We start from the raw sequence: 18,705 nt of genomic DNA, 5'->3' as shown, positions 1-18,705 counted from the left end.
CTGTATATCAGACTGGGATTGATTCTCCCCATGACCATGCATATCAGACTGGGATTGATTCTCCCCATGACCCTATATATCAAACTGGGATTGATTCTCCCCACCCTGACCCTGTATATCACACTGGGATTGATTCTCCCCACCATGACCATATATATCAGACTGGGATTGATTCTCCCCACCCTGACCCTGTATATCAGACTGGGATTGATTCTCCACACCCTGACCCTGTATATCAGACTGGGATTGATTCTCCCCACCCTGACCCTGTATATCAGACTGGGATTGATTCTCCCCTCCCTGATCCTGTCTGCCAGACTGGGATTGATTCCCCCCATGACCCTGTATATCAGACTGGGATTGATTCTCTTCATGACCCTGTATATCAGACTGGGATTGATTCTCTTCATGACCCTGTATATCTGACTGGAATTGATTCTCCCCATGACTCTGTATATCCGACTGGGATTGATTCTCCCCACCCTGACCCTGTATATCAGGCTGGGATTGATTCTCCCTCCCAGTACCTGTACATCAGACTGGGATTGATTCTCCACTCCCTGACCCTGTATATCAGACTGGGATTGATTCTCCACACCCTCACCCTGTATATCAGACTGGGATTGACTCTCCACACCCTGACCCTGCATATCGGACTGGGATTGATTCTCCCTGCCAGACCCTGTATATCAGACTGGGATTGATTCTCCACACCCTGACCCTGTATATCAGACTGGGATTGATTCTCCCCACACTGACCCTGTATATCATACTGGGATTGATTCTCCTCATGACCATGCATATCAGACTGGGATAGATTCTCCCCATGACCCTATATATCAATCTGGGATTGATTCTCCCCACCCTGACTCTGTATATCACACTGGGATTGGTTCTCCCCACCATGACCATGTATATCAGACTGGGATTGATACTCCCCACCCTGACCCTGTATATCAGACTGGGATTGATTCTCCACACCCTGACCCTGTATATCAGACTGGGATTGATTCTCCCCACCCTGACCCTGTATATCAGACTGGGATTGATTCTCCCCTCCCTGACCCTGTATGCCAGACTGGGATTGATTCCCCCCATGACCCTGTATATCAGACTGGGATTGATTCTCTTCATGACCCTGTATATCAGACTGGGATTGATTCTCTTCATGACCCTGTATATCTGACTGGAATTGATTCTCCCCATGACTCTGTATATCTGACTGGGATTGATTCTCCCCACCCTGACCCTGTATATCAGGCTGGGATTGATTCTCCCTCCCAGAACCTGTATATCAGACTGGGATTGATTCTCCACTCCCTGACCCTGTATATCAGACTGGGATTGATTCTCCACACCCTCACCCTGTATATCAGACTGGGATTGATTCTCCACACCCTGACCCTGTATATCAGACTGGGATTGATTCTCCCCACACTGACCCTGTATATCAGACTGGGATTGATTCTCCCCATGACCATGCAAATCAGACTGGGATTGATTCTCCCCATGACCCTATATATCAAACTGGGATTGATTCTCCCCACCCTGACCCTGTATATCACACTGGGATTGATGCTCCCCACCATGACCATGTATATCAGACTGGGATTGATTCTCCCCACCCTGACCCTGTATTTCAGACTGGGATTGATTCTCCACACCCTGACCCTGTATATCAGACTGGGATTGATTCTCCCCACCCTGACCCTGTATATCAGACTGGGATTGATTCTCTTCATGACCCTGTATATCTGACTGGAATTGATTCTCCCCATGACTCTGTATATCCGACTGGGATTGATTCTCCCCACCCTGACCCTGTATATCAGGCTGGGATTGATTCTCCCTCCCAGAACCTGTATATCAGACTGGGATTGATTCTCCACTCCCTGACCCTGTATATCAGACTGGGATTGATTCTCCACACCCTCACCCTGTATATCAGACTGGGATTGATTCTCCACACCCTGACCCTGTATATCAGGCTGGGATTGATTCTCCCCTCCCTGACCCTGTATTTCAGACTGGGATTGATTCTCAACACCCTGACCCTGTATATTAGACTGGGATTGATTCTCCCCTCCCTGACCCTGCATATCGGACTGGGATTGATTCTCCATGCCAGACCCTGTATATCAGACTGGGATTGATTCTCCACTCCCTGACCCTGTATATCAGACTGGGATTGATTCTCCACACCCTCACCCTGTATATCAGACTGGGATTGATTCTCCACACCCTGACCCTGTATATCAGACTGGGATTGATTCTCCCCACACTGACCCTGTATATCAGACTGGGATTGATTCTCCACACCCTCACCCTGTATATCAGACTGGGATTGATTCTCCACACCCTGACCCTGTATATCAGACTGGGATTGATTCTCCCCACACTGACCCTGTATATCAAACTGGGATTGATTCTCCCCACCCTGACCCTGTATATCACACTGGGATTGATTCTCCCCACCATGACCATGTATATCACACTGGGATTGATTCTCCCCACCATGACCATGTATATCAGACTGGGATTGATTCTCCCCACCCTGACCCTGTATATCAGACTAGGATTGATTCTCCACACCCTGACCCTGTATATCAGACTGGGATTGATTCTCCCCACCCTGACCCTGTATATCAGACTGGGATTGATTCTCCCCTCCCTGACCCTGTATGCCAGACTGGGATTGATTCCCCCCATGACCCTGTATATCAGACTGGGATTGATTCTCTTCATGACCCTGTATATCAGACTGGGATTGATTCTCTTCATGACCCTGTATATCTGACTGGAATTGATTCTCCCCATGACTCTATATATCCGACTGGGATTGATTCTCCCCACCCTGACCCTGTATATCAGGCTGGGATTGATTCTCCCTCCCAGAACCTGTATATCAGACTGGGATTGATTCTCCACTCCCTGACCCTGTATATCAGACTGGGATTGATTCTCCACACCCTCACCCTGTATATCAGACTGGGATTGATTCTCCCCACACTGACCCTGTATATCAGACTGGGATTGATTCTCCCCATGACCCTGCATATCAGACTGGGATTGATTCTCCCCATGACCCTGTATATCAAACTGGGATTGATTCTCCCCACCCTGACCCTTTATATCACACTGGGATTGATTCTCCCCACCATGACCATGTATATCAGACTTGGATTGATTCTCCCCACCCTGACCCTGTATGTCAGACTGGCAATGATTCTCCCCATGACCCTGTATATCGGACTGGGATTGATTCTCCCCTCCCTCACCCTGTATATAAGACTGGGATTGATTCTCCCCTCCTTAACCCTGCATATCAGACTGGGATTGATTCTCCCCACCCTGACCCTGTATATCAGACTGGGATTGATTCTCCCCACCCTGACCCTGTATATCAGACTGGGATTGATTCTACACACCCTGACCCTGTATATCAGACTGGGATTGATTCTCCCCACCCTGACCCTGTATATCAGACTGGGATTGATTCTCCACACCCTGACCCTGTATATCAGACTGGGATTGATTCTCCCCTCCCTGACCCTGTATATCAGACTGGGATTGATTCTCCACACCCTGACCCTGTATATCAGACTGGGATTGATTCTCCCCTCCCTGACCCTGTATATCAGACTGGTATTGATTCTCCCCACCCTGACCCTGTATATCAGACTGGGATTAATTCTCCCCAGGACGCTGTATATCAGACTGGGATTGATTCTCCTCTCCCTGACCCTCTGTAGCAGACTGGGATTGATTCTCCCCTCCCTGACCCTGTATATCAGACTGGGATTGATTCTCCCCACTCTGACCCTGTATATCAGACTGGGATTGATTCTCCCCACCCTGACCCTGTATATCAGACTGGGATTGATTCTCCCCATGACCCTGTATATCAGACTGGGATTGATTCTCCCCTCCCTGACCCTGTATATCAGATTGGTATTGATTCTCCCCACCCTCACCCTGTACGTCAGACTGGGATTGATTCTCCCCACCCTGACCCTGCATATCGGACTGGGATTGATTCTCCCTGCCAGACCCTGTATATCAGACTGGGATTGATTCTCCACTCCCTGACCCTGTATATCAGACTGGGATTGATTCTCCACACCCTCACCCTGTATATCAGACTGGGATTGATTCTCCACACCCTGACCCTGTATATCAGACTGGGATTGATTCTCCCCACACTGACCCTGTATATCAGACTGGGATTGATTCTGCCCCATGACCATGCATATCAGACTGGGATTGATTCTCCCCATGACCCTATATATCAAACTGGGATTGATTCTCCCCACCCTGACCCTGTATATCACACTGGGATTGATTCTCCCCACCATGACCATATATATCAGACTGGGATTGATTCTCCCCACCCTGACCCTGTATATCAGACTGGGATTGATTCTCCACACCCTGACCCTGTATATCAGACTGGGATTGATTCTCCCCACCCTGACCCTGTATATCAGACTGGGATTGATTCTCCCCTCTCTGACCCTGTCTGCCAGACTGGGATTGATTCCCCCCATGACCCTGTATATCAGACTGGGATTGAGTCTCTTCATGACCCTGTATATCAGACTGGGATTGATTCTCTTCATGACCCTGTATATCTGACTGGAATTGATTCTCCCCATGACTCTGTATATCCGACTGGGATTGATTCTCCCCACCCTGACCCTGTATATCAGGCTGGGATTGATTCTCCCTCCCAGTACCTGTATATCAGACTGGGATTGATTCTCCACTCCCTGACCCTGTATATCAGACTGGGATTGATTCTCCACACCCTCACCCTGTATATCAGACTGGGATTGACTCTCCACACCCTGACCCTGCATATCGGACTGGGATTGATTCTCCCTGCCAGACCCTGTATATCAGACTGGGATTGATTCTCCACACCCTGACCCTGTATATCAGACTGGGATTGATTCTCCCCACACTGACCCTGTATATCATACTGGGATTGATTCTCCCCATGACCATGCATATCAGACTGGGATAGATTCTCCCCATGACCCTATATATCAATCCGGGATTGATTCTCCCCACCCTGACCCTGTATATCACACTGGGATTGGTTCTCCCCACCATGACCATGTATATCAGACTGGGATTGATACTCCCCACCATGACCATGTATATCAGACTGGGATTGATTCTCCACACCCTGACCCTGTATATCAGACTGGGATTGATTCTCCCCACCCTGACCCTGTATATCAGACTGGGATTGATTCTCCCCTCCCTGACCCTGTATGCCAGACTGGGATTGATTCCCCACCCTGACCCTGTATATCAGACTGGGATTGATTCTCCCCCTCCCTGACCCTGTATGCCAGACTGGGATTGATTCCCCCCATGACCCTGTATATCAGACTGGGATTGATTCTCTTCATGACCCTGTATATCAGACTGGGATTGATTCTCTTCATGACCCTGTATATCTGACTGGAATTGATTCTCCCCATGACTCTGTATATCCGACTGGGATTGATTCTCCCCACACTGACCCTGTATATCAGGCTGGGATTGATTCTCCCTCCCAGTACCTGTATATCAGACTGGGATTGATTCTCCACTCCCTGACCCTGTATATCAGACTGGGATTGATTCTCCACACCCTCACCCTGTATATCAGACTGGGATTGATTCTCCCCACACTGACCCTGTATATCAGACTGGGATTGATTCTCCCCATGACCATGCATATCAGACTGGGATTGATTCTCCCCATGACCCTATATATCAAACTGGGATTGATTCTCCCCACCCTGACCCTGTATATCACACTGGGATTGATGCTCCCCACCATGACCATGTATATCAGACTGGGATTGATTCTCCCCACCCTGACCCTGTATTTCAGACTGGGATTGATTCTCCACACCCTGACCCTGTATATCAGACTGGGATTGATTCTCCCCACCCTGACCCTGTATATCAGACTGGGATTGATTCTCCCCTCCCTGACCCTGTATGCCAGACTGGGATTGATTCCCCCCATGACCCTGTATATCAGACTGGGATTGATTCTCTTCATGACCCTGTATATCTGACTGGAATTGATTCTCCCCATGACTCTGTATATCCGACTGGGATTGATTCTCCCCACCCTGACCCTGTACATCAGGCTGGGATTGATTCTCCCTCCCAGAACCTGTATATCAGACTGGGATTGATTCTCCACTCCCTGACCCTGTATATCAGACTGGGATTGATTCTCCACACCCTCACCCTGTATATCAGACTGGGATTGATTCTCCACACCCTGACCCTGTATATCAGGCTGGGATTGATTCTCCCCTCCCTGACCCTGTACTTCAGACTGGGCTTGATTCTCAACACCCTGACCCTGTATATTAGACTGGGATTGATTCTCCCCTCCCTGACCCTGCATAACGGACTGGGATTGATTCTCCCTGCCAGACCCTGTATATCAGACTGGGATTGATTCTCCACTCCCTGACCCTGTATATCAGACAGGAATTGATTCTCCACACCCTCACCCTGTATATCAGACTGGGATTTGATTCTCCACACCCTGACCCTGTATATCAGACTGGGATTGATTCTCCCCACACTGACCCTGTATATCAGACTGGGATTGATTCTCCCCATGACCATGCATATCAGACTGGGATTGATTCTCCCCATGACCCTATATATCAAACTGGGATTGATTCTCCCCACCCTGACCCTGTATATCACACTGGGATTGATTCTCCCCACCATGACCATGTATATCAGACTGGGATTGATTCTCCCCACCCTGACCCTGTATATCAGACTGGGATTGATTCTCCACACCCTGACCCTGTATATCAGACTGGATTGATTCTCCCCACCCTGACCCTGTATATCAGACTGGGATTGATTCTCCCCTCCCTGACCCTGTATGCCAGACTGGGATTGATTCCCCCCATGACCCTGTATATCAGACTGGGATTGATTCTCTTCATGACCCTGTATATCAGACTGGGATTGATTCTCTTCATGACCCTGTATATCTGACTGGAATTGATTCTCCCCATGACTCTGTATATCCGACTGGGATTGATTCTCCCCACCCTGACCCTGTATATCAGGCTGGGATTGATTCTCCCCATGACCCTGCATATCAGACTGGGATTGATTCTCCCCATGACCCTGTATATCAAACTGGGATTGATTCTCCCCACCCTGACCCTTTATATCACACTGGGATTGATTCTCCCCACCATGACCATGTATATCAGACTGGGATTGATTCTCCCCACCCTGACCCTGTATGTCAGACTGGCAATGATTCTCCCCATGACCCTGTATATCGGACTGGGATTGATTCTCCCCTCCCTGACCCTGTATATAAGACTGGGATTGATTCTCCCCTCCTTAACCCTGCATATCAGACTGGGATTGATTCTCCCCACCCTGACCCTGTATATCAGACTGGGATTGATTCTCCCCACCCTGACCCTGTATATCAGACTGGGATTGATTCTACACACCCTGACCCAGTATATCAGACTGGGATTGATTCTCCCCACCCTGACCCTGTATATCAGACTGGGATTGATTCTCCCCACACTGACCCTGTATATCATACTGGGATTGATTCTCCCCATGACCATGCATATCAGACTGGGATAGATTCTCCCCATGACCCTATATATCAATCCGGGATTGATTCTCCCCACCCTGACCCTGTATATCACACTGGGATTGGTTCTCCCCACCATGACCATGTATATCAGACTGGGATTGATACTCCCCACCATGACCATGTATATCAGACTGGGATTGATTCTCCACACCCTGACCCTGTATATCAGACTGGGATTGATTCTCCCCACCCTGACCCTGTATATCAGACTGGGATTGATTCTCCCCTCCCTGACCCTGTATGCCAGACTGGGATTGATTCCCCCCATGACCCTGTATATCAGACTGGGATTGATTCTCTTCATGACCCTGTATATCAGACTGGGATTGATTCTCTTCATGACCCTGTATATCTGACTGGAATTGATTCTCCCCATGACTCTGTATATCCGACTGGGATTGATTCTCCGCACCCTGACCCTGTATATCAGGCTGGGATTGATTCTCCCTCCCAGAACCTGTATATCAGACTGGGATTGATTCTCCACTCCCTGACCCTGTATATCAGACTGGGATTGATTCTCCACACCCTCACCCTGTATATCAGACTGGGATTGATTCTCCCCACACTGACCCTGTATATCAGACTGGGATTGATTCTCCCCATGACCCTATATATCAAACTGGGATTGATTCTCCCCACCCTGACCCTGCATATCGGACAGGGATTGATTCTCCCTGCCAGACCCTGTATATCAGACTGGGATTGATTCTCCACTCCCTGACCCTGTATATCAGACTGGGATTGATTCTCCACACCCTCACCCTGTATATCAGACTGGGATTTGATTCTCCACACCCTGACCCTGTATATCAGACTGGGATTGATTCTCCCCACACTGACCCTGTATATCAGACTGGGATTGATTCTCCCCATGACCATGCATATCAGACTGGGATTGATTCTCCCCATGACCCTATATATCAAACTGGGATTGATTCTCCCCACCCTGACCCTGTATATCACACTGGGATTGATTCTCCCCACCATGACCATGTATATCAGACTGGGATTGATTCTCCCCACCCTGACCCTGTATATCAGACTGGGATTGATTCTCCACACCCTGACCCTGTATATCAGACTGGGATTGATTCTCCCCACACTGACCCTGTATATCAGACTGGGATTGATTCTCCCCACACTGACCCTGTATATCATACTGGGATTGATTCTCCCCATGACCATGCATATCAGACTGGGATAGATTCTCCCCATGACCCTATATATCAATCCGGGATTGATTCTCCCCACCCTGACCCTGTATATCACACTGGGATTGGTTCTCCCCACCATGACCATGTATATCAGACTGGGATTGATACTCCCCACCATGACCATGTATATCAGACTGGGATTGATTCTCCACACCCTGACCCTGTATATCAGACTGGGATTGATTCTCCCCACCCTGACCCTGTATATCAGACTGGGATTGATTCTCCCCTCCCTGACCCTGTATGCCAGACTGGGATTGATTCCCCCCATGACCCTGTATATCAGACTGGGATTGATTCTCTTCATGACCCTGTATATCAGACTGGGATTGATTCTCTTCATGACCCTGTATATCTGACTGGAATTGATTCTCCCCATGACTCTGTATATCCGACTGGGATTGATTCTCCCCACCCTGACCCTGTATATCAGGCTGGGATTGATTCTCCCTCCCAGAACCTGTATATCAGACTGGGATTGATTCTCCACTCCCTGACCCTGTATATCAGACTGGGATTGATTCTCCACACCCTCACCCTGTATATCAGACTGGGATTGATTCTCCCCACACTGACCCTGTATATCAGACTGGGATTGATTCTCCCCATGACCCTATATATCAAACTGGGATTGATTCTCCCCACCCTGACCCTGCATATCGGACAGGGATTGATTCTCCCTGCCAGACCCTGTATATCAGACTGGGATTGATTCTCCACTCCCTGACCCTGTATATCAGACTGGGATTGATTCTCCACACCCTCACCCTGTATATCAGACTGGGATTTGATTCTCCACACCCTGACCCTGTATATCAGACTGGGATTGATTCTCCCCACACTGACCCTGTATATCAGACTGGGATTGATTCTCCCCATGACCATGCATATCAGACTGGGATTGATTCTCCCCATGACCCTATATATCAAACTGGGATTGATTCTCCCCACCCTGACCCTGTATATCACACTGGGATTGATTCTCCCCACCATGACCATGTATATCAGACTGGGATTGATTCTCCCCACCCTGACCCTGTATATCAGACTGGGATTGATTCTCCACACCCTGACCCTGTATATCAGACTGGGATTGATTCTCCCCACCCTGACCCTGTATATCAGACTGGGATTGATTCTCCCCTCCCTGACCCTGTATGCCAGACTGGGATTGATTCCCCCCATGACCCTGTATATCAGACTGGGATTGATTCTCTTCATGACCCTGTATATCAGACTGGGATTGATTCTCTTCATTACCCTGTATATCTGACTGGAATTGATTCTCCCCATGACTCTGTATATCCGACTGGGATTGATTCTCCCCACCCTGACCCTGTATATCAGGCTGGGATTGATTCTCCCTCCCAGAACCTGTATATCAGACTGGGATTGATTCTCCACTCCCTGACCCTGTATATCAGACTGGGATTGATTCTCCCCATGACCCTGCATATCAGACTGGGATTGATTCTCCCCATGACCCTGTATATCAAACTGGGATTGATTCTCCCCACCCTGACCCTTTATATCACACTGGGATTGATTCTCCCCACCATGACCATGTATATCAGACTGGGATTGATTCTCCCCACCCTGACCCTGTATGTCAGACTGGCAATGATTCTCCCCATGACCCTGTATATCGGACTGGGATTGATTCTCCCCTCCCTGACCCTGTATATAAGACTGGGATTGATTCTCCCCTCCTTAACCCTGCATATCAGACTGGGATTGATTCTCCCCACCCTGACCCTGTATATCAGACTGGGATTGATTCTCCCCACCCTGACCCTGTATATCAGACTGGGATTGATTCTACACACCCTGACCCTGTATATCAGACTGGGATTGATTCTCCCCACCCTGACCCTGTATATCAGACTGGGATTAATTCTCCCCAGGACGCTGTATATCAGACTGGGATTGATTCTCCACTCCCTGACCCTCTGTAGCAGACTGGGATTGATTCTCCCCTCCCTGACACTGTATATCAGACTGGGATTGATTCTCCCCACTCTGACCCTGTATATCAGACTGGGATTGATTCTCCCCACCCGGACCCTGTATATCAGACTGGGATTGATTCTCCCCATGACCCTGTATATCAGACTGGGATTGATTCTCCCCTCCCTGACCCTCTGTATCAGACTGGGATTGATTCTCCCCACCCTGACCCTGTATATCAGACTGGTATTGATTCTCCCCACCCTCACCCTGTACGTCAGACTGGGATTGATTCTCCCCACCCTGACCCTGTATATCGGACTGGGATTGATTCTCCCTCCCAGACCCTGTATATCAGACTGGGAATGATTCTCCCTCCCTGACCCTGCATATCGGACTGGGATTGATTCTCCCTGCCAGACCCTGTATATCAGACTGGGATTGATTCTCCACTCCCTGACCCTGTATATCAGACTGGGATTGATTCTCCACACCCTCACCCTGTATATCAGACTGGGATTGATTCTCCACACCCTGACCCTGTATATCAGACTGGGATTGATTCTCCCCACACTGACCCTGTATATCAGACTGGGATTGATTCTCCCCATGACCATGCATATCAGACTGGGATTGATTCTCCCCATGACCCTATATATCAAACTGGGATTGATTCTCCCCACCCTGACCCTGTATATCACACTGGGATTGATTCTCCCCACCATGACCATGTATATCAGACTGGGATTGATTCTCCCCACCCTGACCCTGTATATCAGACTGGGATTGATTCTCCACACCCTGACCCTGTATATCAGACTGGGATTGATTCTCCCCACCCTGACCCTGTATATCAGACTGGGATTGATTCTCCCCTCCCTGACCCTGTATGCCAGACTGGGATTGATTCCCCCCATGACCATGCATATCAGACTGGGATTGATTCTCCCCATGACCCTGTATATCAAACTGGGATTGATTCTCCCCACCCTGACCCTTTATATCACACTGGGATTGATTCTCCCCACCCTGACCCTGTATATCAGGCTGGGATTGATTCTCCCTCCCAGTACCTGTATATCAGACTGGGATTGGTTCTCCACTCCCTGACCCTGTATATCAGACTGGGATTGATTCTCCACACCCTCACCCTGTATATCAAACTGGGATTGACTCTCCACACCCTGACCCTGCATATCGGACTGGAATTGATTCTCCCTGCCAGACCCTGTATATCAGACTGGGATTGATTCTCCACACCCTGACCCTGTATATCAGACTGGGATTGATTCTCCCCACACTGACCCTGTATATCAGACTGGGATTGATTCTCCCCATGACCATGCATATCAGACTGGGATTGATTCTCCCCATGACCCTATATATCAATCTGGGATTGATTCTCCCCACCCTGACCCTGTATATCACACTGGGATTGGTTCTCCCCACCCTGACCCTGTATATCAGACTGGGATTGATTCTCCACACCCTGACCCTGTATATCAGACTGGGATTGATTCTCCCCACCCTGACCCTGTATATCAGACTGGGATTGATTCTCCCCTCCCTGACCCTGTATGCCAGACTGGGATTGATTCCCCCCATGACCCTGTATATCAGACTGGGATTGATTCTCTTCATGACCCTGTATATCAGACTGGGATTGATTCTCTTCATGACCCTGTATATCTGACTGGAATTGATTCTCCCCATGACTCTGTATATCCGACTGGGATTGATTCTCCCCACCCTGACCCTGTATATCAGGCTGGGATTGATTCTCCCTCCCAGAACCTGTATATCAGACTGGGATTGATTCTCCACTCCCTGACCCTGTATATCACACTGGGATTGATGCTCCCCACCATGACCATGTATATCAGACTGGGATTGATTCTCCCCACCCTGACCCTGTATATCAGACTGGGATTGATTCTCCACACCCTGACCCTGTATATCAGACTGGGATTGATTCTCCCCACCCTGACCCTGTATATCAGACTGGGATTGATTCTCACCTCCCTGACCCTGTATATCAGACTGGGATTGATTCTCTTCATGACACTGTATATCTGACTGGAATTGATTCTCCCCATGACTCTGTATATCCGACTGGGATTGATTCTCCCTACCCTGACCCTGTATATCAGGCTGGGATTGATTCTCCCTCCCAGAACCTGTCTATCAGACTGGGATTGATTCTCCACTCCCTGACCCTGTATATCAGACTGGGATTGATTCTCCACACCCTCACCCTGTATATCAGACTGGGATTGATTCTCCACACCCTGACCCTGTATATCAGGCTGGGATTGATTCTCCCTGCCAGACCCTGTATATCAGACTGGGATTGATTCTCCACTCCCTGACCCTGTATATCAGACTGGGATTGATTCTCCACACCCTGACCCTGTATATCAGACTGGGATTGATTCTCCCCACACTGACCCTGTATATCAGACTGGGATTGATTCTCCCCATGACCATGCATATCAGACTGGGATTGATTCTCCCCATGACCCTATATATCAAACTGGGATTGATTCTCCCCACCCTGACCCTGTATATCACACTTGGATTGATTCTCCCCACCATGACCATGTATATCAGACTGGGATTGATTCTCCCCACCCTGACCCTGTATATCAGACTGGGATTGATTCTCCACACCCTGACCCTGTATATCAGACTGGGATTGATTCTCCCCACCCTGACCCTGTATATCAGACTGGGATTGATTCTCCCCTCCCTGACCCTGTATATCAGACTGGGATTGATTCTCCACACCCTGACCCTGTATATCAGACTGGGATTGATTCTCCCCACCCTGACCCTGTATATCAGACTGGGATTGATTCTCCCCTCCCTGACCCTGTATGCCAGACTGGGATTGATTCCCCCCATGACCCTGTATATCAGACTGGGATTGATTCTCTTCATGACCCTGTATATCAGACTGGGATTGATTCTCTTCATGACCCTGTATGTCTGACTGGAATTGATTCTCCCCATGACTCTGTATATCCGACTGGGATTGATTCTCCCCACCCTGACCCTGTATATCAGGCTCGGATTGATTCTCCCTCCCAGAACCTGTATATCAGACTGGGATTGATTCTCCACTCCCTGACCCTGTATATCAGACTGGGATTGATTCTCCCCATGACCCTGCATATCAGACTGGGATTGATTCTCCCCATGACCCTGTATATCAAACTGGGATTGATTCTCCCCACCCTGACCCTTTATATCACACTGGGATTGATTCTCCACACCCTGACCCTGTATATCAGACTGGGATTGATTCTCCCCACCCTGACCCTGTATATCAGACTGGGATTGATTCTCCCCTCCCTGACCCTGTATATCAGACTGGGATTGATTCTCCACACCCTGACCCTGTATATCAGACTGGGATTGATTCTCCCCACCCTGACCCTGTATATCAGACTGGGATTGATTCTCCCCTCCCTGACCCTGTATGCCAGACTGGGATTGATTCCCCCCATGACCCTGTATATCAGACTGGGATTGATTCTCTTCATGACCCTGTATATCAGACTGGGATTGATTCTCTTCATGACCCTGTATGTCTGACTGGAATTGATTCTCCCCATGACTCTGTATATCCGACTGGGATTGATTCTCCCCACCCTGACCCTGTATATCAGGCTGGGATTGATTCTCCCTCCCAGAACCTGTATATCAGACTGGGATTGATTCTCCACTCCCTGACCCTGTATATCAGACTGGGATTGATTCTCCCCATGACCCTGCATATCAGACTGGGATTGATTCTCCCCATGACCCTGTTTATCAAACTGGGATTGATTCTCCCCACCCTGACCCTTTATATCACACTGGGATTGATTCTCCCCACCATGACCATGTATATCAGACTGGGATTGATTCTCCCCACCCTGACCCTGTATGTCAGACTGGCAATGATTCTCCCCATGACCCTGTATATCGGACTGGGATTGATTCTCCCCTCCCTGACCCTGTATATAAGACTGGGATTGATTCTCCCCTCCTTAACCCTGCATATCAGACTGGGATTGATTCTCCCCACCCTGACCCTGTATATCAGACTGGGATTGATTCTCCCCACCCTGACCCTGTATATCAGACTGGGATTGATTCTACACACTCTGACCCTGTATATCAGACTGGGATTGATTCTCCCCTCCCTGACCCTGTATATCAGACTGGGATTGATTCTCCCCACCCTGACCCTGTATATCAGACTGGGATTAATTCTCCCCAGGACGCTGTATATCAGACTGGGATTGATTCTCCACTCCCTGACCCTCTGTAGCAGACTGGGATTGATTCTCCCCTCCCTGACCCTGTATATCAGACTGGGATTGATTCTCCCCACTCTGACCCTGTATATCAGACTGGGATTGATTCTCCCCACCCTGACCCTGTATATCAGGCTGGGATTGATTCTCCCCATGACCCTGTATATCAGACTGGGATTGATTCTCCCCTCCCTGACCCTCTGTATCAGACTGGGATTGATTCTCCCCACCCTGACCCTGTATATCAGACTGGTATTGATTCTCCCCACCCTCACCCTGTACGTCAGACTGGGATTGATTCTCCCCACCCTGACCCTGTATATCAGACTGGGATTGATTCTCCCCATGACCCTGTATATCAGACTGGGATTGATTCTCCCCTCCCTGACCCTCTGTATCAGACTGGGATTGATCCTCCCCACCCTGACCCTGTATATCAGACTGGTATTGATTCTCCCCACCCTCACCCTGTACGTCAGACTGGGATTGATTCTCCCCACCCTGACCCTGTATATCGGACTGGGATTGATTCTCCCTCCCAGACCCTGTATATCAGACTGGGAATGATTCTCCCTCCCGGACCCTGTATATCAGACTGGGATTGATTCTCCCCATGACCCTGTATATCAGACTGGGATTGATTCTCCCTCCCAGACACTGTATATCAGACTGGAATTGATTCTCCCTCCCAGACCCTGTATATCAGACTGGGATTGATTCTCCACTCCTTGACCCTGAATATCAGACTGGGATTGATTCTCCCCACCCTGACCCTGTATGTCAGACAGGGATTGATTCTCCCCATGACCCTGTATATCACACTGGAATTGATTCCCCACACTCTGACTCTGTATATCAGACTGGGATTGATTCTCCCCACCATGACCCTGTATATCAGACTGGGATTGATTCTCCCCTCCCAGACCCTGTATATCAGACTGGGATTGATTCTCCCCACCCTGACCCTGTATATCAGACTGGGATTGATTCTCCCCTCCCAGACCCTGTATATCAGACTAGGATTGACTGTCCCCACACTCACCCTGTATATCGGACTGGGATTGATTCTCCCCTCCCTGACCCTGTATATAAGACTGGGATTGATTCTCCCCTCCTTAACCCTGCATATCAGACTGGGATTGATTCTCCCCACCCTGACCCTGTATATCAGACTGGGATTGATTCTCCCCACCCTGACCCTGTATATCAGACTGGGATTGATTCTACACACCCTGACCCTGTATATCAGACTGGGATTGATTCTCCCCACCCTGACCCTGTATATCAGACTGGGATTAATTCTCCCCAGGACGCTGTATATCAGACTGGGATTGATTCTCCACTCCCTGACCCTCTGTAGCAGACTGGGATTGATTCTCCCCTCCCTGACACTGTATATCAGACTGGGATTGATTCTCCCCACTCTGACCCTGTATATCAGACTGGGATTGATTCTCCCCACCCGGACCCTGTATATCAGACTGGGATTGATTCTCCCCATGACCCTGTATATCAGACTGGGATTGATTCTCCCCTCCCTGACCCTCTGTATCAGACTGGGATTGATTCTCCCCACCCTGACCCTGTATATCAGACTGGTATTGATTCTCCCCACCCTCACCCTGTACGTCAGACTGGGATTGATTCTCCCCACCCTGACCCTGTATATCGGACTGGGATTGATTCTCCCTCCCAGACCCTGTATATCAGACTGGGAATGATTCTCCCTCCCTGACCCTGCATATCGGACTGGGATTGATTCTCCCTGCCAGACCCTGTATATCAGACTGGGATTGATTCTCCACTCCCTGACCCTGTATATCAGACTGGGATTGATTCTCCACACCCTCACCCTGTATATCAGACTGGGATTGATTCTCCACACCCTGACCCTGTATATCAGACTGGGATTGATTCTCCCCACACTGACCCTGTATATCAGACTGGGATTGATTCTCCCCATGACCATGCATATCAGACTGGGATTGATTCTCCCCATGACCCTATATATCAAACTGGGATTGATTCTCCCCACCCTGACCCTGTATATCACACTGGGATTGATTCTCCCCACCATGACCATGTATATCAGACTGGGATTGATTCTCCCCACCCTGACCCTGTATATCAGACTGGGATTGATTCTCCACACCCTGACCCTGTATATCAGACTGGGATTGATTCTCCCCACCCTGACCCTGTATATCAGACTGGGATTGATTCTCCCCTCCCTGACCCTGTATGCCAGACTGGGATTGATTCCCCCCATGACCATGCATATCAGACTGGGATTGATTCTCCCCATGACCCTGTATATCAAACTGGGATTGATTCTCCCCACCCTGACCCTTTATATCACACTGGGATTGATTCTCCCCACCCTGACCCTGTATATCAGGCTGGGATTGATTCTCCCTCCCAGTACCTGTATATCAGACTGGGATTGGTTCTCCACTCCCTGACCCTGTATATCAGACTGGGATTGATTCTCCACACCCTCACCCTGTATATCAAACTGGGATTGACTCTCCACACCCTGACCCTGCATATCGGACTGGAATTGATTCTCCCTGCCAGACCCTGTATATCAGACTGGGATTGATTCTCCACACCCTGACCCTGTATATCAGACTGGGATTGATTCTCCCCACACTGACCCTGTATATCAGACTGGGATTGATTCTCCCCATGACCATGCATATCAGACTGGGATTGATTCTCCCCATGACCCTATATATCAATCTGGGATTGATTCTCCCCACCCTGACCCTGTATATCACACTGGGATTGGTTCTCCCCACCCTGACCCTGTATATCAGACTGGGATTGATTCTCCACACCCTGACCCTGTATATCAGACTGGGATTGATTCTCCCCACCCTGACCCTGTATATCAGACTGGGATTGATTCTCCCCTCCCTGACCCTGTATGCCAGACTGGGATTGATTCCCCCCATGACCCTGTATATCAGACTGGGATTGATTCTCTTCATGACCCTGTATATCAGACTGGGATTGATTCTCTTCATGACCCTGTATATCTGACTGGAATTGATTCTCCCCATGACTCTGTATATCCGACTGGGATTGATTCTCCCCACCCTGACCCTGTATATCAGGCTGGGATTGATTCTCCCTCCCAGAACCTGTATATCAGACTGGGATTGATTCTCCACTCCCTGACCCTGTATATCACACTGGGATTGATGCTCCCCACCATGACCATGTATATCAGACTGGGATTGATTCTCCCCACCCTGACCCTGTATATCAGACTGGGATTGATTCTCCACACCCTGACCCTGTATATCAGACTGGGATTGATTCTCCCCACCCTGACCCTGTATATCAGACTGGGATTGATTCTCACCTCCCTGACCCTGTATATCAGACTGGGATTGATTCTCTTCATGACACTGTATATCTGACTGGAATTGATTCTCCCCATGACTCTGTATATCCGACTGGGATTGATTCTCCCTACCCTGACCCTGTATATCAGGCTGGGATTGATTCTCCCTCCCAGAACCTGTCTATCAGACTGGGATTGATTCTCCACTCCCTGACCCTG

The 18,705-nt window shown here is 49.0% G+C and overlaps 1 protein-coding gene across 1 annotated transcript in view; it reads left to right on the top strand.

Annotated features, from left to right (window-relative positions):
- krt222 (keratin 222) overlaps positions 1-18,705 on the top strand; it is a 161,663-nt gene that overhangs the window by 117,875 nt on the left and 25,083 nt on the right. The window lies entirely within an intron of this gene.

Source organism: Hypanus sabinus (assembly GCF_030144855.1).
Source record: "Hypanus sabinus isolate sHypSab1 chromosome X1 unlocalized genomic scaffold, sHypSab1.hap1 SUPER_X1_unloc_7, whole genome shotgun sequence".
NCBI classification, from domain to species: domain Eukaryota; kingdom Metazoa; phylum Chordata; class Chondrichthyes; order Myliobatiformes; family Dasyatidae; genus Hypanus; species Hypanus sabinus.
The sequence above is the reverse complement of the archived record's forward strand: the minus strand, read 5'-3'. Positions and strand labels throughout refer to the sequence as shown.